This window comes from Thalassophryne amazonica, chromosome 1 (assembly GCF_902500255.1).
Source record: "Thalassophryne amazonica chromosome 1, fThaAma1.1, whole genome shotgun sequence".
NCBI classification, from domain to species: Eukaryota; Metazoa; Chordata; class Actinopteri; order Batrachoidiformes; family Batrachoididae; genus Thalassophryne; species Thalassophryne amazonica.
In genome coordinates this window covers 57,981,674-58,007,587 of record NC_047103.1, presented here as the reverse complement: position 1 = coordinate 58,007,587, position 25,914 = coordinate 57,981,674, and the positions used below count along the sequence as shown (strand labels likewise).

At 46.1% G+C, this 25,914-nt stretch overlaps 1 protein-coding gene and 1 long non-coding RNA gene across 2 annotated transcripts in view; one reads left to right on the top strand and one right to left on the bottom strand.

The window, feature by feature from the left end:
* Positions 1–25,914, bottom strand: part of neto1l (neuropilin (NRP) and tolloid (TLL)-like 1, like) — a 174,542-nt gene that overhangs the window by 122,637 nt on the left and 25,991 nt on the right. The window lies entirely within an intron of this gene.
* LOC117510635 lies at positions 2,283–25,900 on the top strand. Its single transcript, XR_004560774.1, has 3 exons — positions 2,283–2,293; positions 2,811–2,818; positions 25,768–25,900. It is a non-coding gene; the product is annotated as an uncharacterized LOC117510635 (long non-coding RNA).

The window sequence follows — 25,914 nt, the reverse complement described above, 5'->3', positions numbered from 1 at the left end:
CGAGGCACAGGCAGAGGCTGGAGGAGGCCTTGGGCCTTGTGGTGGTCGGCTCTGCCCCTGGCACAGGTGGTGCAGGCCTGGACATACTCCCGGACGTCGGCTTCCATAGACGCCCACCAGAAGCGCTGCCGGACCACTGCCACGGTCCTTCGCACCCCTGGGTGACAGGAGAGCTTGGAACCGTGACAGAAGTCAAGGACCGCAGCCCTGGCCTCTGGTGGGACATACAGTTTGTTCTTCGGACCGGTCCCCGGGACCGGGCTCCGTGTCAGGGCCTCCCGGACGGTCTTCTCCACGTCCCAGGTAAGGGCGGCCATGACAGTGGACTTGGAGATGATGGTTTCAGGAGGGTCTGACAGCTCGGTCTTGACCTCCTCTTCGTGCACCCGGGACAGGGCGTCAGATCGTTGGTTCTTTGTCCCGGGGCGGTAGGTGATCTGGAAGTCAAAACGCCCGAAGAACAGCGACCAGCGGGCTTGCCTGGGGTTCAGACGCTTCGCGGTCCGGATGTACTCCAGGTTCCGATGGTCCGTGAAAACCGTAAATGGTACCGATGCTCCCTCCAACAGGTGTCTCCACTCCTCAAGAGCCTCCTTCACTGCAAGAAGTTCCCGATTGCCGATGTCATAGTTCCGTTCAGCTGGGGTCAACCTGCGGGAAAAGTAGGCACATGGATGGAGAACCTTGTCGGACTCCCCGCTCTGGGATAGCACGGCTCCTATCCCTGAGTCAGAGGCATCCACTTTAACAACAAACTGGCGCTTGGGATCGGGCTGCACCAGAACCGGTGCAGTCGAGAACCGGCGTTTCAACTCCCTAAACGCGGCTTCGCACCGATCCGACCAGGTGAAGGGGACTTTTGTGGAGGTCAGGGCTGTCAGGGGGCTAACTACCTGACTGTAGCCCTTGATGAACCTCCGGTAGAAATTTGCAAAACCGAGGAACTGTTGTAGTTTCCTAATGTTCATTGGTTGGGGCCAATCTCTCACCGCCGCAACCTTGGCCGGATCAGGGGCGACGGAGTTGGAGGAGATGATGAACCCCAAGAAGGACAAAGAAGTGCGGTGGAACTCACACTTCTCGCCCTTCACAAACAGCCAGTTCTCCAACAACCGCTGTAGGACCTGACGTACATGCTTGACATGGGTCTCAGGATCCGGAGAAAAGATGAGTATATCGTCTAGATATACGAAGACAAACCGATGCAGGAAGTCCCGCAAGACGTCATTAACTAATGCTTGGAACGTCGCGGGCGCATTGGTGAGGCCGAACGGCATGACCAGGTACTCAAAGTGACCTAACGGGGTGTTAAATGCCGTCTTCCACTCGTCTCCCTCCCGGATCCGAACCAGGTGATAAGCATTTCTAAGATCCAATTTCGTGAAAATTTGGGCTCCATGCAGGGGCGTGAACACTGAATCCAACAGAGGTAACGGGTATCGGTTGCGAACCGTGATCTCGTTCAGCCCTTTGTAATCAATGCATGGACGGAGTCCGCCGTCCTTCTTGCCCACAAAAAAGAAATCAGCACCCATCGGGGAGGTGGAGTTCCGGATCAACCCGGCAGCTAACGAGTCCCGGATGTAGGTCTCCATTGATTCGAGTTCCGGACGTGAGAGGTTGTACAGCCTGCTGGACGGGTACTCAGCGCCCGGTATCAAATCAATGGCACAATCGTACGGACGGTGCGGGGGCAGCGTCAGTGCCAGATCCTTGCTGAAGACGTCAGCAAGGTCGTGGTACTCAGCCGGCACTGCCGCCAGATTGGGGGGGACTAAAACCTCCTCCTTAGCTGGCACACCGGGTGGAACTGAGGATCCTAAACACTCCCGGTGGCAGGTTTCGCTCCACTGAACCACAACCCCAGACGGCCAATCAATCCGGGTATTGTGTTTTAACACCCATGGAAAACCCAAAATCACTCGGGAGGTAGAAGGTGTTACATAAAACACAATCTCCTCCCTGTGATTCCCAGACACCACCAATGTCACTGGCTGAGTCTGGTGTGTGATTAGTGGAAGAAGGGTGCCATCTAGTGCCCGCACCGACAATGGTGACGGTAAGGCCACTAGAGGGAGTCCAACCTCCTTTGCCCATCTGCTATCCAGCAGATTCCCCTCCGACCCCGTGTCCACCAGATCTGGGGCATGAAGGGTTAGATCCCCACTCAGGATCGTGACTGGGATTCGTGCAGATCGTCGGGGGTTTCCCCACGTGGGTGTTGTGACCCACCCTTAGCCCAGTCTCTAAGGACGAGTGCTGCTGTTTTGACCGTTTGGGGCATTCTCTCTGTGTGTGCTCAGTAGAGCTGCAGAGAAAACACTCTCCACGGATCAGCCTCCTTTGTCTCTGATCTGATCGTTTTTTGGCCCTGCTCGTCTCCATAGCAATGTCAGCAGGGGGAGCTGTTGTCACGTGGAGAGCCCTGGCAGTGGAGCGTGGGGAAGTCGGCTCCCTTTCAGACCCGGGAGGAAGAGGGACGGCGTGTACTTGACCACGCCTCTCGTCTCGCTGCCGTCTGTGTTCCGTTAATCGGTTGTCTAACCGTATAACCAGGTCGATAAGCCCATCTAAATCCCGCGGCTCGTCCTTCGCCACCAGGTGCTCCTTAAGGACCAGAGACAGTCCGTTTACAAAGGCGGCGCGGAGCGCAACAGCATTCCAGCCGGCTCGCGCTGCCGCAATGCGGAAGTCGACTGCATACTTCGCTGCGCTCCGACGCCCCTGCCATATCGACAGCAGCACACTTGAAGCGGTCTCGCCTCTATGAGGGTGGTCGAACACCTGTCGGAACTCCCTCACAAACTCAGTATAAACCGTTAGGAGCCGTGAATTCTGCTCCCAAAGCGCCGTAGCCCAGGCGCGTGCCTCTCCTCGAAGCAAATTGATCACATAAGCCACCCGGCTGGCGTCTGCTGTATACATGACGGGACGCTGTGAAAAGACGAGCGAGCACTGCATCAAGAAGTCCGCGCACGTCTCCACACAGCCTCTGTACGGCTCCGGAGGGCTTATGTATGCTTCAGGGGACGGTGGGGGGGTTCGTTGAATGACCAGCGGAATGTCTGTTTCTGGCACATGGTCAGCAGGGGGAGGTGCTGCAGCAGCGCCCTGAGCACGCGCTTCCACCTGGGCGGTGAGAGCCTCTATCCTACGATTGAGAACACTGCTCTGCTCGGTAACTAAGTCCAACCGAGCGGTAAAGGCGGTTAAGATGGCTCACTCAACACGCCTCCTGCTGGCGCCTGTGCACCTCGCTCTTCCATTGGCTGTTCAAGCGATGGTTGACGCCCCTCTGGATCCATGACGCTGGCCGAGAAATCCTGTTGTGAAAGTGACGTGACACGGACCCACAACAGGGGGCGGTAATGAACGGACAATGGATAAGCCAAAAGTAACAATTTAATGTTGTGAATCGCACAACGACGTACAGACAATAACAATATGGTGGACTGTCAATCATACACCAGGTGACGTGTGGGCAGGCTCGACGATAGAAGACGCCTGGCGAGAGAAGAGCTGGATCCCCACACAGCTTCCACCACCAACGGAGCTGAAGAACACTGGAGCCGCCAAGCCCTGCGCCCCAGGTGGCCGCTGTCTTCAGCAGTCAGACCCGGTACTGCTGGCAGAAAACAGAGACAGTCCTGATGAGTGTGAGTTCGCACACTCAGTACTCCCACAGTCAGTGTTCAGTAAAGGAGGGAGAACCTCCACCTCCAATCACACACTCGTGCAGCTCCTGTTTAACCACTTATCTTGGTTTGGGGTGTGAGGCGAAGCCGTCGCTGATCACACCAAATGCCAATCCCACAGATAAGGCAGAACACCACAGGATAACAGCTGCAAAAGAAGTTCAGGTTATCACTCAATGATTTGAGTCAGCAGAGAAAGTTACCTGAATGGTAGCTGATTTCTCGGCGGGGAGGTGGAGTTGCAGTCCGGCCTTTATGGTGGTGGTGATGAGTAGTGGATGAGTGACAGCTGGTACGGATGATGAGTGACAGCTGTCACTCCTGGTTGCTCCGATGCCCTCTCGTGCTTGAAGCCCGCACTTCAAGCAGGGTGCCATCTTGTGGTGGTGGGCCAGCAGTACCTCCTCTTCAGCGGCCCACACAACAGGATTTGCACAATGTCTTTCAACAAAATCAACCAATGGGCTGTCACGGTTGCTAAAAATGATTGATAATATACGTTGAAATGGACTGCATTTATATAGCGCTTTTCCATCTGCATCAGACGCTCAAAGCGCTTTACACATCAAATGCCTCACATTCACCCCGATGTGAGGCTGCTGCCATGCAAGCTGCCCACACTACACACCGGAAGCAGCTAGGGGATTAGGGACATTGCCCAAGAGCCCTTAGTGAATTTCCAGTCATACTAGGATTTGAACCGAGGGTCCTCTGGTGTGAAGCCCAACTCTAGACCATCACCTCCTTTTTGCTTAAATTATAACAAGCGGCCCAAAAATGCACGTCAGCCCACTGGGCATTGCCCGGTATGCCAGATCGCCTGTCCATGCCTCAACACACCCCCTATTTCTTGTTAAAATGGCAGCACCATCCACAGCGTGGTGCATGGTTAAGATTTACAGGAAGTGCAATCTTGTTGACAATCTTGTTGTCACAGCCTCATCTGACACTGGAAAGATGTGACACTTTGAATCTGTTTACATGCTTCCCCTTGTGTCTACCTCCATCAGACAATGGAAGAAAAATGTGATTGGACTGCCACAACAAACCTAAACAGTGTTACCCAGACCAGATTTAACAAACACTGCATTTGGGGATGCAGAAGTAACAATATTTGTTGATGGCTCGTGCACGAAGAATTTGGATGAAACAAATGTCAGTGGATATGCTGCAGCAACCCAGGATGAAGTGTTAAAATCATCAGCATTACCACCGCATTTTTTGGCACAAGCTGCAGAAGTAGCTGCATTAACAGAAGCATGCAAAAAATGCACCAGAGACAGAGAAAGCACTGTAGCAGAGAAAAGGAGAAAAACAAAAAGATAAATGTAGCTGGGGGTGACCTGGAGATAAACCAATGCTACCCAAATCCCTTTTCAGATTTAGAGCTATTATGAGTCATGGGAATAACCCATGTCTCAACAGGTGGGAATATCTATAATATCCAGATAGTTCACAGCATACACATTCCAAAATTATACAAAGAATTACAAAGAATTTTTGTGCTTCCTGTTCAATACAGTTTACCATAACATTTTATTATCTCAATTATATCACTTAAAGGGCATCCATGGCACTGCACTTGAATGGTTTAGGTCTTACTTAGTAGAGAGAATCTTTTCTGTGCATATTCATTGTTCTGAATCATCGGCAACTTCGGTGCTACGTGGTGTCCCACTGGATTCAATTCTAGGGCCACTGCTTTTTCATTGTATTTACTGCCTCTGGGTTCCACCCTTTGACGGCATGGGATTTCATTTCATTGCTATGCTAATGATTGCCAAATTTATCAAGCTCAGAAAGGAGCTTGTGAAAATAATAGCTTGTATATATAATATATTAAGCACAGGATACGCACGCGAGGTGCGGTAAGGCGTAGAAGTAAATGAAATGTATGCTCAGAAAGGAGCTGGTGGAAAATAATATATTAAGCACAGGATACGCACGCGAGGCGCGGTAAGGCGTAGAAGTAAATGAAATATTGTACGCTCAAAGAGGGCTTGAAAAAAGTAATATATGAAGTTGCTGACAGCGCCGGAGAAGCTGTCTAACGTGAAGAAGAGATACATGCTTAAACAGAACACATTGGTGTTAAGTGAATAAAAAGGTTGTTTAAAGCCGCGGAGTGAAAAGTGGCAGAAGTCTAGATAGAGATATATAGAAAGTTGTTTTTAATAATTTTTGTGTATAAAGCTTTTGAAGATTGGTGTGTGGGAGAGTGGAGAGTAATCTGTGTAAAGCTGTGAGAACTTGCAGGCTGGCTGACATACAAGATTAATGTGAAAGAGTACGAGGGGGAGGTATTTAGACCCAACAGGAGGACTTGGGAGGTGCATGACAGGCAGAGAGGAAAGTGTGAAACAGAGGCAGTGAAGAAAAAGACAGGAGAAGAGTGCTATGTAAATACAGAGAAGGTAGATATTATTTCAAAGAGAGAAAACTAATAAACAAACATAGCAGAAAAAGAAAGAAGAAGCAGAAAGTTAAAAAATTAGAAGGAAAATAGAAGAAAGTCGGGAGCAAAGACATTAGGAAGTGTTAGGGTTGTAAGAGGATTAAATAAATAAAGTTGGTTATAAATCAAAAGAGTTAAAGCTTAGATTATAGTGAAAAAGCTGACAGACTGATCAATGCTTGGGACAGTCTTTGATGGGAGACTTAAGTGATGATGAAATAATACTCCCAGAACATTACTTGACTGACGGAGACATCGAAACCCAGGGAATCAGGACACATTTTTGGCTGGAAAGGACCTATTTTGACAGGGTAGGAGCAGAACATTGGCAGGACGAACAAGAGATCAATCAGAAATTATGGCAGATTACTAAAGTAATCAATCTGAAGCAAAAGAAAGAACAATTCCCTCTAATTAATTGGGAGCTGCTGATAAGACGTCTGTGGCATCAGGGTTTAACCCCGTGGCTGGAGCTGCTTTGTGCTGACCCTAATAAAGAACTTAGCATACCATTAAATCATTTAGTAACACTACCAACCGATCCAGGTGAAGAACTGTTTCCTAGGTTGACTCTGACTGTGGTCCCAAGGAAGGTTCGGTGGGAAACAGGTAAATTTTCATATTTAGTTAAAGAAAAAGAAGACGGGCATAGCAGTTGGAAATGTAATCCTTTTAAGGGTTTAAAATACAAAACAGGTGTTACAGCCAGCAAGTTATTGGTCTGGATCAGGACAGCCCCTGAGGGACTACCAGAACACCATAGAAACACCTCACATAGCGTTTGTCAGGGTTACATGGGTAACTCTCAAGGTCAAGGTCGGGAAAGTACCCCGCTAGACTTAGTACTAAGAAAATATCCAGGAAAACGCACTAAGGCCAACCAATGTATGAGAAAGTGGCACAAAAGGTCACATGGGGGCAGGCAATGGCCTTTGGTGGGATCATTTGATCCGGTGATGTGTGAAGCAGTTGCGGTAGAAATACAGAAAAAAGAAATTAAAGATCAGCAGAAGAACGTAAAAAACAACAAAAAAACGCACTGAAGAAAAAGAAGTTTTGGCCTTGTTCAAGCAGGAAGCACAGAGGCTACAGCAGAAAAGAGAAAAAATGACAGAGGAAAGATCCAAAGAGACTAAAGCCAGTGCACCGAGCTGGGAAGCAGAGCCACCCCCATATAAACGTCATGATATGGGGAAGACAGCTGGACAATTTGTATTAGGAACTCGTGAAGAGGACCAAGGCATGGATGTGGAGGGCAAATTCACACTGACACTAAAAGCTCGAGAGCCACAAGGAGACAGGTCCTCAGTCTGTCAAATGGATCATACAAGGTCTCCAAGTCCGAAAGTAAGTGGTCGCACACCACGACCAGCAGGGGGAACCACAAATAACAGTGACACGGAGGCAGACGAGGATAAAGAGAGAGACCTGAAGGCTCCGCCTGCACATCGAGGTCCACTGAAAACCGTCCCCTCCCACCATAAGTCAGCCGACTGGACCTTCACAGGCTATAGAGGCTCCGAAGAGTGGCACAAGAGCTTCTGTGACACACTGGATCTGGCCAGAAGAGATAATGAAGAACTAGCTGAGCAACTTCGGCTAGCGAAGGAAAGAATACAAAGACATAGGGACACCGAGGAAAGAAGAATATTACAACAGTCGACGCCCAATCAAGGGAATCACATTATACAGCCACCCACCCGAAAAATTTCTGGTGAGATCATCATTGAGAGTGCAAAAGAGGCCCGACTCAGGCAAAGACAACAATGTGTAGCCAAAGACATAGCGGCTTTAGAACAGAATATAACCGACTGGATGGACTGCCTGGAACCAGTCAGTCGCACTCGATCTGGAAGACAGTATGGAGCCCGCACAGAAGAAGAGGAGGACGAAGACCTCATATGCCCATTGGTGGTTAGAAATGGTCATCATGTGTATACCCCATGGAGCTGGACAGACATGGTGGGGCTGGCCAACAGACTGCCAGACATCACCCAAGGAGCTGGGAGATGGATAACTGCCTTAGAAGAAGGCACTGCAGGGGTAACCTTGTCTTTAGGTGACATAAAAGCCTTGCTAATGCATGTCATGGGAAAACATGACACTGAAGAATTAGCAGGAAAGGTTGGACTAACACAAATGATGGGCACTAATCAACATGATGAAGTCCCCTTTAATCGCTATAGAAACTCCATGTGGGAAGGACTGAGAAGAAAGTACCCTGAGGTCTTGGATCCCTCTAAATTGGATGATGAGGAGTGGACACCTGAAGAGTGCCCAAAGAAGTTCCTGCACCGATTCCAGAAAAGATGGGCGGAGGAAACAGGAAATGCATGGAACCATTCTCCAGCAACTGAAATCCTGTTTAAAATAACTGTAAAAAAGCTCTACCAGATGAGGTTCAGAAAGCCCTAGATGGAGTTGTGGGACTATCGAAAATGAATTGGGCTTTATACTCTGAGCATATTTGTCACCATCTTGAAATCTACAAGAAAGAAAAACAAAAAGAAGAAGATGCAGCAAAATCCCTGACGAAAAAATTGGTGCAGATGCAGTTGGGAGAGCTAACCAAAGTCAAGAAAGAAAAAACAAAGACCCAGGCACCAATGATGACCCCTGTTCCTTCTGAGTCGGCAAGCACAGGCCCTACGGCAAACACTGCTGCCACCTTACAGGCACCTGTGGTAACAGCCACACAGAGCCCCCAAGGAGCAGCAGGGAGCACTGCTGCAGGAGAAGTCTCAGCACCAGTGGAGCATCACTATCACTACCATAGCACTGGCACACCCGGAAATGGACCCACCTACAGTCATGGGTGGAGAGGAGAGTCACGGAACTTTCAAGGTCAAAGAGGAGGGTGGCGAAGAGGATCTCGCCAACCTTCATTTGGAAACAGATTCCAAAACTCAGCTCCCAGGAACAGTCAAGCGGGACCGCCTATGGGACCAACACCCCCAATAGGGGATCAACCCTCTAATGAGTGTTGGAGCTGTGGACAACCTGGACATCGAATGAGAAACTGTCCGGCCCGGCCTTGGGTTGGACCCTCTGCCTATTGGCAATAGGGGGGCCTAGAGAAGACAGAGGGGGAAACGGTGGCATTGGCTATTTCAATGATACCTAAGGAAGAGCCAACCGTCACTGTTAATATACAAAACAGAGATTTCCCTTTCATGGTGGATACAGGGGCAACATACTCTTGCATAGGGAAAATGGGCGCTCATCTCCCCCTCTCTGGGTCTGTAATTAAGACCATCGGCTTCTCTGGGAAAACTCAAATAATACCTTTTACACGCCCACTTCCTGTAACGATTGCAGGAAAAACAATTGAAGCACCCCTGTTATACTCACAAAATACACCTGTGAATTTGCTGGGAAGAGACATTTTATGTAAGCTACAAACCCAGATAGTGTGTACCCATCAAGGACTGCAAATACACTTTCCTGACGAAGCACTCGCCAACATTATGGTGCTTATGGACATGGAAAACAAGGGCCGACCTGTGCAACCCATGGTATACTGGCTGAAGTTACAACCAGAAAATTCAAATCTCCAACTGGAATGGGAAAAATGGAAGCCCTGGGCAGAACAACACTATGAAGCAGTATGTACACCTAGTTTACCTTTACATGTCACCCTGATGTTCGATGCCAAACAAGAACAGACTGACTATGCATGCTGCTGGGATGCATTGATGAATCAACGGCTGTTTCACATAACCACTACAGAAATTTATGTAGGCCCCCAAGGGGCCGCAGCTTCTGTCAAGCTAACTTCAGCTGAACAACAATGGTATCAAGTGCCGAATGCCACACCTCATGTGACCCTTTTAGTCTCAGAAAAGTACGAATCCCATGACCTAGGTCCAATGGTAAAGACAGCCTCAGAAGTTGAAGAATGGCAAAACATGGAAAGTCCACAAGTACATCTGTCAAAAGACCAGCAGTTTATACGAATTAATTTAAAAGTAAATGATGAGGCTATAGCTCAAAAAGTGGAGCTCAATCCTAGACCAGAGGGACAGATGGTGTTATCGGCCCAACAAGAGAAATTGTTAGAGCAAATACCACCAGTGGTGTGGTCCAAAAGCAAAACGGATGTAGGACTAGTAAAAACAGCCTTACCAGTAAAAATAAAAGTAAAACCGGGAGCAAAACTGCCTCACCAAAGGCAGTATCCATTAAAACCTCAGGCTATTGAAGGCATAAAACCAGTAATTAAGGGACTAATGGCAGCTGGAGTTTTAATAAAAACTGCAAGCCCATGCAATACTCCTATCTATCCTATCCCTAAAAGCAATACCAAAGAGTATCGGCTGGTACATGATCTGCGTCCTATCAATGCAATAATAGAAATGGATGCACCTATAGTACCTGATCCGCATACTATACTATCAAGCATCCCTGCTGGAGCAAAATGGTACACAGTAATCGATCTGTGTTCAGCCTATTTCAGTGTGCCTGTGCACCCAGACTCACAACATTTGTTTGCATTCACATTTCTGGGACAACAGCTAACGTATACACGGCTACCTCAGGGACTGAACCTGTCCCCAGCCATCTTTAACAAAGTCCTGGCTGAAGATTTACAACACCTTGATATACCCAGTACATTGGTGCAATATATGGATGATCTCCTTATTGCATCAGAGACTCAAGAACAGTGTGAAAAAGATTCATTAATTGTATTGCATGCATTGGCAGATGGAGGTCATAAAGTAAGTAAGGACAAATTGCAGTTCTGCAAACAACAAGTAGAATACTTGGGAAGACAGTTGTGTGGGACCACGCGATGTATAGCCCCAAGCCAAGTGGAGGCTATAGTCAAGGCTCCCAAACCCCAAACAGTGGGACAGATGCTTTCATTCCTTGGGATGGCAGGGTACAGTCGGCCGTGGATTTGTGATTATGCTATAAAAACTGCACCTTTGCGTGCCATGATTAGAGCAGTGGGGCAAACAAGCAATGCAGCTCTCCTCGTCTGGACAGATCAGGCAACGGGAGCTTTTGAGGCCCTAAAAACAGACATGCAATCTGCTCCCGCGTTAGGTAACCCAGATTATGGGAAACCTTTCCATTTGTATGTTACTGAAAAAGCTGGATATGCTTGTGCTGTACTAATGCAGGAAACAAATGAAGGAAAACAACCATTGGCCTATTATAGTACAAAGCTTGACAACATTGAAACAGGATTGCCACCATGCTATCAGGGTCTAGCAGCAGCTGCCTTTGCATTTCAAAAAGCATCATCCATAATCATGGGACATGCAGTAACGTTGTACACGTCGCATCAGTTACATGCCCTGCTAACCAGTCAACGTTTTGTCTTAACACAAGCTAGACGCACTGGATATGAAGTTGTGTTGTCCGCCCCAGAAATAACAATACAACGTTGTCACACGGTGAATCCCGCCACCAAATTGACCACACCGTTAGATGGTACTCCATATAACTGTGTGGCAGAGACAGAGAAATTTTTGAGAGCCAGAGAACATTTGTATAATCACGCCATAGATGCAGATCTAACCCTGTTCGTGGATGGCTCATGCTTTCGGGATGCCGTGGGATTGCATGCGGGTATGGGGATTGTTAAACTAAACACGGATGGCGAGACCTTTGAATTACTGGAGTCCCAAGGAATTGATCAGCCTTGTTCAGCCCAACTGGCAGAAATCAAAGCCTCAACTATGGCTTGCCAGATAGCTAAAGATCAACATGTTAATATCTACACAGACTCAGCCTACGCTTATGGCGTATGTCATGTACATGCAAACATTTGGAAACAAAGGGGATTCCTGAGAGCAGATGGCACCCCTGTCACTCATGGAGAAGCGATTTCCCAACTGTTACAAGCTCTCCAATTACCGTCTGAGATAGCCATCATTAAATGTGCAGGTCATCAAAAGAATAATAACATCATAGCTCAAGGTAACAACCTAGCAGATGACGCAGCGCGCAAAGGAGCACAAGGAGAAAATATGTTTCCCCTGCTAACCATCCAAGATTGTGCCCCACTGGTTTCACTTGACGCACTGATAGTGGCTCAAAGTAGGGCCAGTGGAGAAGAAAAACGAATGTGGGTTAAACGAGGCGCTATTGAGACACGCAGTCAGGGGCCAGCGGACAAGCTGTGGCGCAGTAGTCATGGACATTTTGTGTTACCCACCAATTTATTACGACATGCAATCATTTGGGCCCACGGACCCGATCATTGTTCGCGAGTCCAAATTATGAACAAACTAAAAGCTGTCTGGTGGTCACCATATATGGCAGCAACAGTGGACCGTTTGTTGAATGAGTGTGAGGTATGTGCACAGTACAATGTCCGGAAATCATTCACAGCCCCTTTAGCCCACATTCCGGTCCCTGATGGGCCATTCAGACATCTTATGATGGATTTCATAGACATGGGAGCTGAAAATCGAGTTAAACGAATGAGATATGTTTTGGTAGTGATATGCAGATTCAGCCGATGGATTGAGGCAGTAGCCTCTGCAAATCAAGACCATAAAACGGTAGCCAAATTCTTGTGCCGAGATGTCTTTCCAAGATTTGGCATTCCAGATACTATCTCATCTGACAACGGTAGGGCTTTTGTAGCCAAGGTTACACAAGAAACATTCAAACAATTGGGTATCAAACAGAAGTTTGGGTGTGTTTATCACCCCCAATCAAATGGGGCGGTGGAACGGGCTAATGGCATTTTAAAGAACAAACTAGCAAAAATCATAGCAGACAGCAATGGCAAACTAACCTGGCTGGATGCGTTGCCGCTTGCTTTATTGTCAATGCGCTCACAAACTAACCGACTAACCCATTTGACACCATTTGAAGCTCTTACAGGTCGGCCAATGCCTATTCCATACCTGAGAGGACCCTACGAAGGACCATCGCTGGAGCAGCTACAAGACGAATGGCATAATTATCTGAGACAGTTAACCCAAATACACAAAACTATCTTTTTGCAGGTCAAAGGTGCTACAGAAGACAGAGAAGCAGAGATTCCACTCGAAAATCAGAGCATCCAGCCTGGTGATCTGGTTTACGTCAAGGTGTTCAAAAAGAAGTGGGACAGGCCCCGCCGAGAAGGTCCTTTCAAAGTTATTCTTGCCTCACGTACAGCAGTCAAAGTAGACGGTAAGGACACTTGGTTTCATTTAAACCACTGCTGTAGGGTTGGTGGCCCAGCGCCCCTGCGGCCTCGGCAAGCTCGTCTTGGCAGAGCCGCCGGGCCAAGGGGGGAAGCAGGAGAAGCCAGAGACCCTACAGCAGCACCGAGGGATGGCCACGCCTCCCTGCAGCCAGAAGAAGCACCGAGGGAAGGCCACGCCTCCCTGCAGCCAGGCGAACACTGGCCAAGGCGCTCACAGAGACTGATTGAACAAAGACAACGCACAGCTTCAGAGAGTAGTGGATCCCTGCCAGATAGAGCAGCGACAGACTCAGATGCAGACTCAGAGACAACTGGAGACGCAGGCCAACAGACAGACAGAAATACAGACCGACAGATAGACAGGCCACAGGAGACATCAGACTCGGACAGCAACTCAGTAGATTTACCGACAGAAGAACCGCAGGAAGTACAACCCAGACAAAGCACAGATACACCACACATCCCTAGTGACAGCTCATCTAGTGACGGCTCACTTAGTAGCACATCTAGTAGCACATCTCAACAGTCATCAGAGCAATGATTAAGGAATTATTCAAGGGATTGACAATACTACTGGTGGTCAGTATGGGAGAAAATAGACATCCAAAACATACAACGGACTGTGCCGTGGCCATGGCCGCAATAGCAGCTAAACAAGGCATTCTAAACACAGGAAAAACATATAATTTGGTATACATTAAATCAAAAGCATACAAGAACATAGGAATACAGGGAAAGCTGGGGGATTACATATTAGGCGAAGCCATTAGCATCAAATGTGAAGAGGAGGGAACACTCAACATAGAGGTAATTTGTGATAAAAGAGGATGCAGGGAAACCAAGCAAGACGTAACTGTTACAGTACATGAAGCCACAAAATGGGTAAAAATCAAACCAAGGAAAAAGAGGACAATTAGAAGCCTAGAAACAAGCAGTCACTTAGGGAGATGGGATCCCAGTACAGACCTAGCCCGCACACAAGGGTTGAAGACCAATTTATTTTACCAATGGTTGAAATTTTCGGCTAGGCAGATCAGTGAAAAGCCTTGCATAGCCTGTCACCGGAAAGGTGTGATACCTCAGGCTAAACCCCTACCTGATATCAACAACTGTTATAGGAGTCCCCAACATAACTCAGACCAAGCAGAATGCTATACACAATGTGTTATGAAAATGGCAGTAGGTGATGAAAAATATGCTGCCGACAGTAAACTTTGTCCAGTGCCCCTAAGTACAGAAGGAACCGTTCCACCTATGATTAAAATAGAGAAAGGGATGATACACCCATTCTGTATAGCTAAAGGCTTAGTAGCACAATACATAAGCGATTGGCAGGTAGGGACGACCCAGCCAAAACACCACATACAGTGTATGCAAAAGCAGCAAGAATACAAACCGGCCAAAACAGCATGGAACATTACCGTCTGTCACACCCTGCCAGCAGCAGGCATACAGTGTGAACAAATAGTACCGGCCACAGGGGGGTCTGTAATTGGACTGAATCTCACCCATGCTTCATGGGTATCTACTCCAAATTTAGCTAAGGGAACGGTACCCTTAGCTGACATCTTTTGGATATGCGGACAAAAAAGGAAACTCCTGTCATCGCTGTCCCCGAATTGGAAAGGCCTTTGTGATGCTCACAGGAGCAATAACAGTAATTGAAATGCCAAATTCAATACAACCCATGCCACAGAAACTTCGTAAGAAAAGAGGAATAATGACGTTTAAAACAGACTACAACATCACAGTAAGAAACGGGATACCAGAAGGGATACCCCGACAGTTAGAAGCCATAGACAGTAGCAGAGTTAAAGCAGATGAAGATGCGGATAAATGGGGATGGGCATTGGCTCTGTTTGGGGTTACTCCAAAAATCCGTTCTAGGTTCCAGGAGGTGCAGTGGATTAATTACTTGTGGTATAATCAGCAAAGATACCTGAACTGGACATTGGCAGCAGTAGGAGCCTTAACCGAACAACTGCACGCCACCTCGCTAATGACAATGCAAAATAGATTAGCTATCGAGATGGTGATGGCTGATGAACAAGGAGTTTGTATTATGATCAAAGCCACCGAATGTTGCACAGCTATTCCCATGCGTACAGGGGAAGACGGAAATTTGACAGAGCTCTTAATCACACTTGAAGAGATGCAACAGGAACTGTTAAGTAACTCCATAGGAGGGAGAAATGAAACTGACGATTCTGGATACATTGTAGGGAATGGAATGAATATTGGCCCACTGTTTTCACTGTTTGGGACTCTAAGGAGAGGGTGGATATCATGGAAAGACTGGTTATACCAGATAGGTGTAATCTTGGCACTAACAGGGGTGGTGGTCTTGCTGGTAATATGTTGTGGTATTCCCTTGATAAAATTTCTGGTCAATAAATTGATTTCATCCACAGTAGGACAGCTCCCACTGTTAGCCATCCGAGCCCTAGAAGAAAGCACAAACGAAACAGACAGAGAACCAGAATATATGGAAATGGATGAAATACCAATTATCCTCCCCGACAGCCCCCAGCTCCCTAATATTGTGGCGTACACCCCAGATAGGGAGGACTGGGATGGACCGTGCTTGGTGATATTGTAGACGAGGAAGAAGACATGCACGCACATTTACATTTACACACATGCACCCACAAAAATGAGGGATAGGATAGACAATATCTGAAAGAATGACATGGAGCTGTAATAATGAACGTATATGTATATTACTAGGACACAGGAGTATGGCTGAGAGACCAGACTCCCCTGATCAGGGACCTATGCCTGATCTGCCTCTATCAAGTCTGATTGGACTCTCAGAACTGTTTGGAGAAGAGGATATACAGGAGGGATGGTCGAGACATGATTGGTCGCCACAGCCGCCTTCCATCCAGCAGCTAAACCAGTTGGCAACAGAAGGATCTTCATCGTTCCAGCACCTGGCGATGACGGCTTCACAGAATCTGCCTGCAGCAAGAGTCGGCCCGAGGACTCCACCATCACCTGAAAGACCCTTTGGACTCAGGAACAGCCATGGAGACAGTCACATGTGCCAGTGGCAACGATACCCTCCAGGGGAGGCAGCCAAGGTCGGCCATATGCAGCAACCGCCCGAGTGCATCCTAGACCCAATTCACTGCTAGGACCTGTCCCCAGCTTTCCACCCCCAAGGCAGGAGAGATATTCTGATCAGCCCAGTACCTCTGGAGGAGGATCAGCAGGGGTAGACCTTAGCCGAACTCACCCACCAGGACAGAGGGGAGCTTTGTACAGGCTGCTAAATGCCCAGAGTGTCCCACCCACTTGCCTGTGCGACATCAACAATACTCCCCCCACACACGAAATGCCTTCCCCCTTGTACTTCCTGTCCCCTGGACTGCACAACCTTAATCTGGTCATGGTCACCCCACAGGACATGGCAATCTTGGTTCGAGAGCTTCGTCTTCCACAAGAGTCTGTTCCAAAAACCTTGGAGCAGCTCCTGCCCCTCACAAATCACATTCCCCATGAGCTATTTGAGGAAATCATGCCACAACTAAGTCAGACAGCTGCATACCTGTTCAGGATACACCGTGACAATGCCAACATCTCTTGTGCTCAGGAGGGCCTCCATACTCAACTGTGTGGTCTTCAGTCTAGTATGGACATGCTAGCCTGCATGATGGAGCATATGGAAAGGGAACAGCTAGGGCTGGCCACCACAACCCTGAATGTGGGCAAGAATTCTCTGGGGGCCCTGTACAACCTGGCCAAGCAGCACAAGGAGCTGGAAAGATCCATCAGAGAACTGCACGACTGTCTGAAAGCCAGAATTCCTGATCCTTCCCCCACTACCCCTGAAAGGCCAACCTCCCCATGTTCCCCAACTTCTCCCAAAACTTCAGATGCTGAGTAAATGCTGAGGAGCGCGGACTGACGTAATGGCACTGAACACGGACTATGATCTTGGTTCTTGAGTTTGAATTGCGGACTGGTTTCAGAAATCTGAGTGTAAATAAAAACAAAGAAGGATATATGTTAGTAACGAAGGTTGGGTAAATGTCTGTCCTTACCATCATCTGCGTAACACAGATAAAGCTAAATGCATACACATAGATATCACATTGCAAAGTTATATAAAGGGGACCCTTACACGGCGTGTTTGTAGATTTAGTAGTAAAGATGCACCATAGGGACCCCTTTTTTCTTAAATTATAGCATGCCTCAAGAGACATGCATTGCCTAAATTTGGTGTCTGGCCAAAACGGGCATTAGAAAACAAGCTGAAAAAGAAGAAAAACAAAGTGGAGAATGTTGAGAAATGGCCTATAATGAAAACCATTATACGATTGACTAAGGCAAATGACTTAAGGACGGACATGAAGGGAAACCATTTATTGTGTTTATCATTTAACTAGACATAGCTGCGCTAACCTTAGAATAGTTACTTGATTGGTTGACTAAATAGTGGTAACGTAGGGGTTATTTGATGCATTTAAATAATAAATGTGTGACGCTTTAACAAAATAATATGTAGAACCAAGTATAATGGGTTGGAGCCTCTGGTTGAGTGAGTCAATAGATGCCAGAAGATGATTGGTTGCACTGATGTCAATGTGAAGCCTTTACTTTGCCATGATTAAGAGGTTGATGTAACTTGTTTTATGTGGCCATTTTAAGTCCTTGAATTACACCAAAACTCAATGTTTGAATGTCACCTTGTGTTGATATAATCCAGCTAATTGCTCACCTTGTGCCTTAGTATGTAGGTTCACCTGCACTGCAATATATTTACCGTGTGAAGTATCACTGATATTCATATCCGCACCAGAGTTATCAGTAACTCGAGTGATGTGTTTTTCTTTTTTATTGCAATGCACAAATGAGGATGTCTTGTCAGTAAACAACCCAAGAGTATAGTTGATGTAATGGGACTCTTTCGAGTCCCAGAGGAGGGACTGTAGAAGAATTTTTAGGTCCATATTTGAACTGTGATGAACTATCAAGTGTCCTGATCCGAACTGTATGTCCTCTGGTTGAACTAGCAGGTGTTCAACCCAAAAAAAGGGCTCTATTAGTCATTTAGTCTGTCAGGGGCTTTCCAAGGCCTTTTAGGTGCTTTCCCGCAGGCCACGTGCGGGGGCCTCAGGCCAGCTGCACGTGTGGCTGAGGCCACGTGCGGAGGGGGCCTCAGGCCAGCTGCACCTGTGGCTGAAGGTCTTTTAAAAAAATCAGTTGTAAATCCTTCATGTTTTAATGGGAGCGTTTGTCACATTGAAATAATGGCCTAACACCTGCTTAGGGTTCACTAGAGGACGCTTCCAATAGAAAACCATGTCTTGGGAATGAAATAAATAAAAAAGTCGAAGGAGGAGCGATGCCCGCGGGTCTCCAATAAATAGACGAGCGCGGTTGTCATATTCAGTCTCTCTAGAGGACTCAGTTTGTCTAAGCTTTGTGTTGAAGGCTTAAATAAACTTAAAAACTCTGTGCATTTTATCTTGCTTAAGGCTGAATTATTCTAAAGTGTTGTGTCCTCTTTCTAGCATATCACTTGCAATTAGTTTGTGTTATCTAAAAGACGACATCCTGAGAAGACCAAAAAGACGAGCCGCGACACTTTCTTCCAGTTCATGTGCAATCCTGTATCCCATTATTGTGCACGCCTGTTTCCTCACAAACTGTCTTACAAGCTTTTTAGTCCTCATTCTTTGCTTAGTAGAGAAGCTTGAATCTTCGGCTGGACTGGGTTGCTTGACGCGAGGACGTTTCGCTTCAAATCGCAGAAGCTTCCTCAGCTAAAATTCTTGCTCTGGAAGTCTGACTTCTGTCTGACTCTTGTAGAGAAGAATAAATGCCAGAGAGAAGAAATGGTTTGAGAGAGGGGACAAGGAGGCATTCTTTGTGAAACGTTTGAAACCCAGCCTTAACCGGGGAGGGGGTCTGAGACACACTTTATCCCCTGTTTACAATGGGGTACTCAGGTCAAAGGAGTTTCAGTCTTTTGTTCATGGTAATGAGTCATTCACGTCATCAAGAGAGCCATCAGAAAGGCATCCATCCCATCATTAGAGGGACAGCTGTCCTGCCATTAGGTGTGCTAACTAGAGCACAATAGTTGCTAATTAGAGCTATTGTTTAGTCACTAGCCTATAGCAGTCTGCCTCTCAGTAGGAGGGGTCTGTGTTGGGAAAGTGTAGTGACATGGACCCACAACAGGGGGCGTAAATGAACGGACAATAGAAGGAGTTAAATTAGTACACTTTACTGTTGTGAATGCCACAACCAAACACAGCAGATTACAGAATGGATACAAGTCAATCAATAAAGGTGTCGTGTGGGCAGGCCCGACAATAGGAGACGCCCGTCTGGAGACGAACCGGAACCACACGATTTCCACCGCCACCGAACCCGAGGGATACTGGAGCCGCCAAGTCCCGAAGTCCCCAGGTGGCCACCGTCTCAGGGGGTCGGATCTGGTACTGCTGGCGGAAAACAAAGACAGTCAAGTGTGGGTGTGTGTACACCCTGTAACAATAATGGTGGGAATTCCACCTCCACCTCTCACTCAATATTCTGATGTGTAAGCAGTGATCCCTCAGAGGAAAAGAGTGCCGTCCTGCACTCACTCAGCTTCCACAAAACTAGGGACCGGTACTCCTGCAAACACTCACAATAGACAGATTATTAGATAACCACAAATGGCTGAGGATATTACCTCTCACTGAAGTTGATATCTCGGCGATGTGGTGGAGGTGTCTTCCTGCTTTTATTCCAGGTGTGATGCAGATGATCAGTGACAGCTGTCATGGTTGATGGGTGACAGCTGTCACCTTGGCTGTTCCTGTAGGCGGCAGCGCCCTCTCGTGCCTGAAGCCCGCACTTCAGGCAGGGCGCCCTCTGGTGGTGGGCCAGCAGTACCTCCTCTTCTGGCGGCCCACACAACAGGTCTGGTTAGGTTTAAAACTCCAGCTTTTGTTGGCTTCTGTTTTATTCTTCTCTACAAGAGTCAGACAGAAGTCAGACTTCCAGAGCAAGAATTTTAGCTGAGGAAGCTTCTGCGATTTGAAGCGAAATGTCCTCGCGTCAAGCAACCCAGTCCAGTCGAAGATTCAAGCTTCTCTACTATGGAAACCACCTGGACAACTGAGAGCCTACACAGAAACATTCTTTGCTTGTTCCAGTGTCAGAAAATCTTAATCCTGACTGGTGTTTTCACATTGTTTCCTCATGTTTGTTTTCTGTTGCCGACCATTTTGCTGCCTGTCATTTCCTTTGTGTTTTGCCTGCTGTTTATTGCATTGTTAGTTGTTATGTAGATGTCCTGTGCTCTGACCATTTGCCTGTTTCTCTGGATAGTCTTTGTGATTGTATCTTCATGTCATGTTGCCCAGTGGACTAACTCTCCCCTGTACTCGGGCCACTGATTGCTTCTCTTCTGAGAATAAAGACTGTTTTATATGCACACCTGTACAATTCCTTACCAAGGGTCCTCTGTCATGCTATTTCAATTATGTCCACAAGTCTCAAGTCTGGGAATATGTGCTGGTGCTCTGTCAAAGCATGCACCATACCATGGAACCACATTGGGGCCTGGATGGCAACCACTCAGGCAGGCTACTGGCCCATCACAACCTCTCAAAAATAACTCCATCTGCTGCAGCCAGGTGAAACATGAGAATTGTCTTGTCCTTTTCCAGCTGCTGGGGTCCTCAAGAGTGAAGCAAGTCACAACGGGCAGGATAGGAGGAATCCCAATAAAATCTCATTGAATTGTGTGGGTTTTTTTAAGGAATTACTGTAGCCCAGCAACCACAGCTGCTGATTGTAATGTAACATTGGGACAGTACTGTAATCTTTATGCAGTAGTATACTGTTGTTTGTTTGTTGTTGCTGCCAGTGGGGTACTGTAAATCAAAACAGAATTGTGTTACATTGTAAGTAACCACTCATTTGATGCAAAGGTACATCAATGGTACCCAAGGGTCCGCTGAAGAGACCTAGCATTAGAGACAACTAGTTGTTGTTTGAGATCACCGGTTAGTGTCCAAGTCTCACAACCGTACAGTAAGACAGGAAGCTCCAGGACCCTAAAGACCTAGACCTCCATTTTCCAGCAAAGATCAAATCTAATCTTTACATTTATCACACACATGCATGGATTATTACTTTATATATACTACTTACAGACTACATAATGCTCAACATCAACTGTTGTCTTTACATTTCTTTGGATACCCATTAAGCCACTCACTTTGGGTTTGGAGTTTTACTGCATGAGAAGTGTGTATGTGTGTGTGTTTTAATTAAAAATATTTGCTATATTGCTAAATCCTTAGACATCACCACATGAACATTATTGTTCATGCAAACCGTGAAACTTCCTGTCAGTGTCCTCTTTGCATCTTTTCTTCTGTTGCACTGCCACCGACATTGTCAGCCTTAAAAAGCACTGTTAATAGAGTTAGATATTTGTTAAAATGCATTATTAAGTGTAGCGTTCTCTCATCCTCTTCATTCCCATGGGTTAGTTTGTGAGTCTGTCTGGTGAAAACTCAAAAACCTCACGTAATTAGATTGTAATTTTTTTCAGTCAACATGTAAACTTACCTGAGGATGTGCAGTAAGATTTTTTAAGCAGAATTGTAACTCTAAGTATGCTATTTTAAGCACAATATAAATCCCATTATTCACAATGGAGGCACTGAGCTCATGCTAACATTAGCTCATTAGCATTGCATAATGTGACACCCAGTGGCATCACGTTATGTAACACTAGAGAGTTTACATACTAATGTTAACCCATTACCATCACAGTATGTGATGCAAATTAGCATTGCTTTATGGGATGACAACATTTCATGCTAATGCTAACCAAATAGCAATTCGTTATGATGACCATTAGCATTGCATTATGTGATGCTACTTTAAATTAGATTAGATATCACTTTATTAATCCCTAAATTGCTGTCTGAAGGCACTCTCCTTGCTCAGGTGCTCAGTCATTGCAAGTATGTATTTTTCAAACACATTAGAAATCCTGTTGCTCACAATGGAGTCCCTCAGCTTATGCTAGCAACACAATGACAGTATTGAACAATTATGAACTGCAAATTATATATATATATATATATATATATATATATATATATATATATATATATATATATATATATATATATCTCCAGGGGGCATCCGGAAAAGATGCCCAAGCCACCTCAACTGACTCCTTTCGATGTGGAGGAGCAGCGGCTCGACTCCGAGCTCCTCCCGAGTGACCGAGCTCCTCACCCTATCTCTAAGGGAGCGGCCCAGTCACCCTGCGGAGGAAACTCATCTCGGCCGCTTGTACTCGCGATCTCATTCTTTTGGTCATGAGCCAAATCTCATGACCATAGGTGAGGATCGGAACGTAGATCGATCGGTAAATCGAGAGCTTTGCCCCCCTACTCAGCTCTCTCTTCACCACGACGGTCCGATACAGTGACCGCATCACTGCAGATGCTGCACCGATCTGTCTATTGATCTCACGCTCCATCTGTCCCTCACTTTCCAAAATAACAAAGATTTCTTTTTCATTTTCAAGAATATATTTTTAATCGTGGGCAATCGTAATAGAACGGTACTGTTTAGAATAGGGGTGTAAAACATAAAACATGGATGTTGGGACAAGATAAGTGTGTATAACTTCCATTCTTTCACATTTCTACACTCATTTATAGCTTTTGTTGAAAACCTATTTAACATGTATTTTATGTTATATGATACATGCTTGAAATCTTTTTTATAGGGAGGCAAAAAGAGATCTCTTTTATTATTCAAGGTTTTTCAACAGTTTAGAGGGTATTCAACTCCTTAACCCCACCCAGAATGGGAAATTTCACACTTATCCTTGGGATAAAGAGGTTCCCCAAAGAACCCTGCATGGTGATTTGGATATTCATACTTAGATGTAGTATTTATGCACCATGTTGGGTGACTCACGTCCTTCCCAAAGGTACAGTACAGTCCCATCATAATCTAAATTTCTAGTTAGTATGCTGCAATGTCTGGGCCAAAGAAAATCTCAGTGAGGATGGGCACCATCTTACAGCCCTAACAGGTTTTGAATAAGTGCATCAAACAATGACACAATTAAGCTGATGCTGCAGCTGCCTGATGTCACTCGTGGGAACACTGGGGTATAATGTACTGCTCAGAGAAATTAATCAAACTAATAACCAGTAGTGGCTCACCATTTCAAAGATGGAGCCATCAGTTTTGTAGCAGCCAATGGCAGTATTACGATGAGAATAAGCAGAATTAGCTGAAACTTTTAATATGTTCTGAAAATGTTGGAATAAAAGTTGTAGAACAGCTGTCTTAAATTTACAGAGGGGCAAGTGACACTTCAAGAGATGAACAACAAGAGGGAACTTCAACAAGGTCAAACAGTCCTTCAATAATCTGTTCTTAATGCAGTCGAGTGGGCAGGCTTTTGCCAAAGTACAAATTCGACAGAAATCAATGTGAAATTATAAAAAAAAAACAAAAAAAAAAAAACCCTGGATCCACTGTTAGTTAAAATATTCAACAACTCTTCCTTGACCCATTGTAAACCTCTGCACGAAAATTCATTGAAATCTGTTCATGCCTGATTATGAATCAGACAGAGACTGAAGCATCACCTCCTTGGAGGAAATACGAGAGAGAGAGAGAGAGAGAGAGAGAGAGAGAGAGAGAGAGAGAGAGAGAGAGAGAAAGCACTCTTTGATGTAATGAGTGCAACAGATCAACACATTCTGATTAAATTCAATATGCATCATACCTAACTGGAAGTGCTTTAACTCTACTGGTCTAATGGAGCTCACACATTTCAGACCGACACACTAATATTGTTTAAGTGTCGACATTCGCTCCATTTTTTCATTGAGTGCATACCACTGTCAAGGTCCAACCATTTTTCAGTTTATATCTATTGCTGTTTTCCTTTTACCTCCTTTTTTCTACTCTGAAAGTTATTCCTTTGATCTCTTCGCAAACATTACTAGATTGTTAATGCTGACCTGTGTTCATGTTCATCACCATCACTCATTATATGCTGAATTCTGATCGTGTTTGCACCCTGGCGTTCCAGTACCTCCATGACCTTTAATTGGAGAAAGCAGGTACAGAAAATGAAAGAATGAATGAATGAACCCATTTGCTGATCTTTGATCTGGATGGCTCTGGCCTTTGGCCCCAATTGCTGTACTTTGGTGCAGCTTTTTGATCCTGATGAGCAATCTTTCATCTTCAGCCTCATGAAATAAGTTATGTTTTTGTTTGTCTTTCTGTCCATCTGAGTTTGTTCCTGCAACCACAATCAAAGGAATTAGCCCCGGGGGCAGATTGTAATCTTTGATGCTAATTAAAATTATAGGTTTTTTATGGGCAGAGGTGGTGGACAAGCTGTTAAGTGCGCTTGTTTCCAGTGGTTCCCAGTTCAAGACCACCCCTGCCCATTCTCCATGTAATGTGGAGTTGTGTCAGGAAGGGCATCCAGCCTCCTGTGCCAAATCAATATGCAGGTCCACCCCGTATCTGCTGTGGTGACCCCGAGTGACACAAGGGAGAACCCAAAGGGACTTACTTCTGTGGCTGTGATTGGGGGAAACTCTGCACAGTCCATTTTTTTTGTCTGTTGCATCACCAGTTACACAGCTCCGAGATGGGGTAGCACAGAAAACTTTCTTCAAAAGAAGATGCAAAATTTCAGCTATACTTTGACAGAAGACACATATGAGAGCCTAGATTTGATTTGTTTTCTTATATGAAAATCCTTCCTGCTCAGCTTCGCCATACAGCGCTGACTGGAGATGCACAGTCACACTGTACTCCATTGCTCTGATCACATTCACAGAAGCCTATAACTCTTCAGAGTTGTCATGTGACTTGGTGGCTTCCCCTACTTGTCTCCTTGCAGTATGTGGGCGTGGTCTTCTGTAGAGAGATTTACCATACTGTTTGTATTTCTTAATGCTTGACATCAATGAAGTTCAAAGCATATTCATTGACTTGAAAATGTTCACGTATGCATCCCGTGACTTGTCTAAAGAAAAAAGGCTTTCAAAGTTGTATTCATTCATTCTTTCATCTTCTACCACTTAGTCCAATTAAGGGTCGTGGGGGGCTGGAGCCTATCCCAGCAGTCATAGGGCGCGAGGCGGGGTACACACAGGACAGGACGCCAGTCTGTCGCAGGGCCACAAACAGACAAACAAGCACAGACACACCCACATACACACCTAAGGACAATTTTAAAGATTCCAATCTACCTAACCCGCATGTCTTTGGATGTGGGAGGAAATTGGAGCACCCGGAGGAAACCCACGCAAACACGGGGAGAACATGCAAACTCCACACAGAAACGCCACGGGAATTGAACCCACGACCTCCTTGCTGTGAGGCAACAGTGCCAACCACTAATCCACCGTGCTGCCTTTCAAAGTTGTATTTTCCATGAAAAATAGCCCATATTTATGTAACCTATTTTTCCAGACTTACCTCATATAGAGGTTTTATGTTCCTGTTATAAGCTGTCACCACAACTCATGTCTTTGGCTTTTATTTTGAAAGCGTAGAGCAGAAGTGTTGTAGGCAGTGCGGGTTGATTTGAC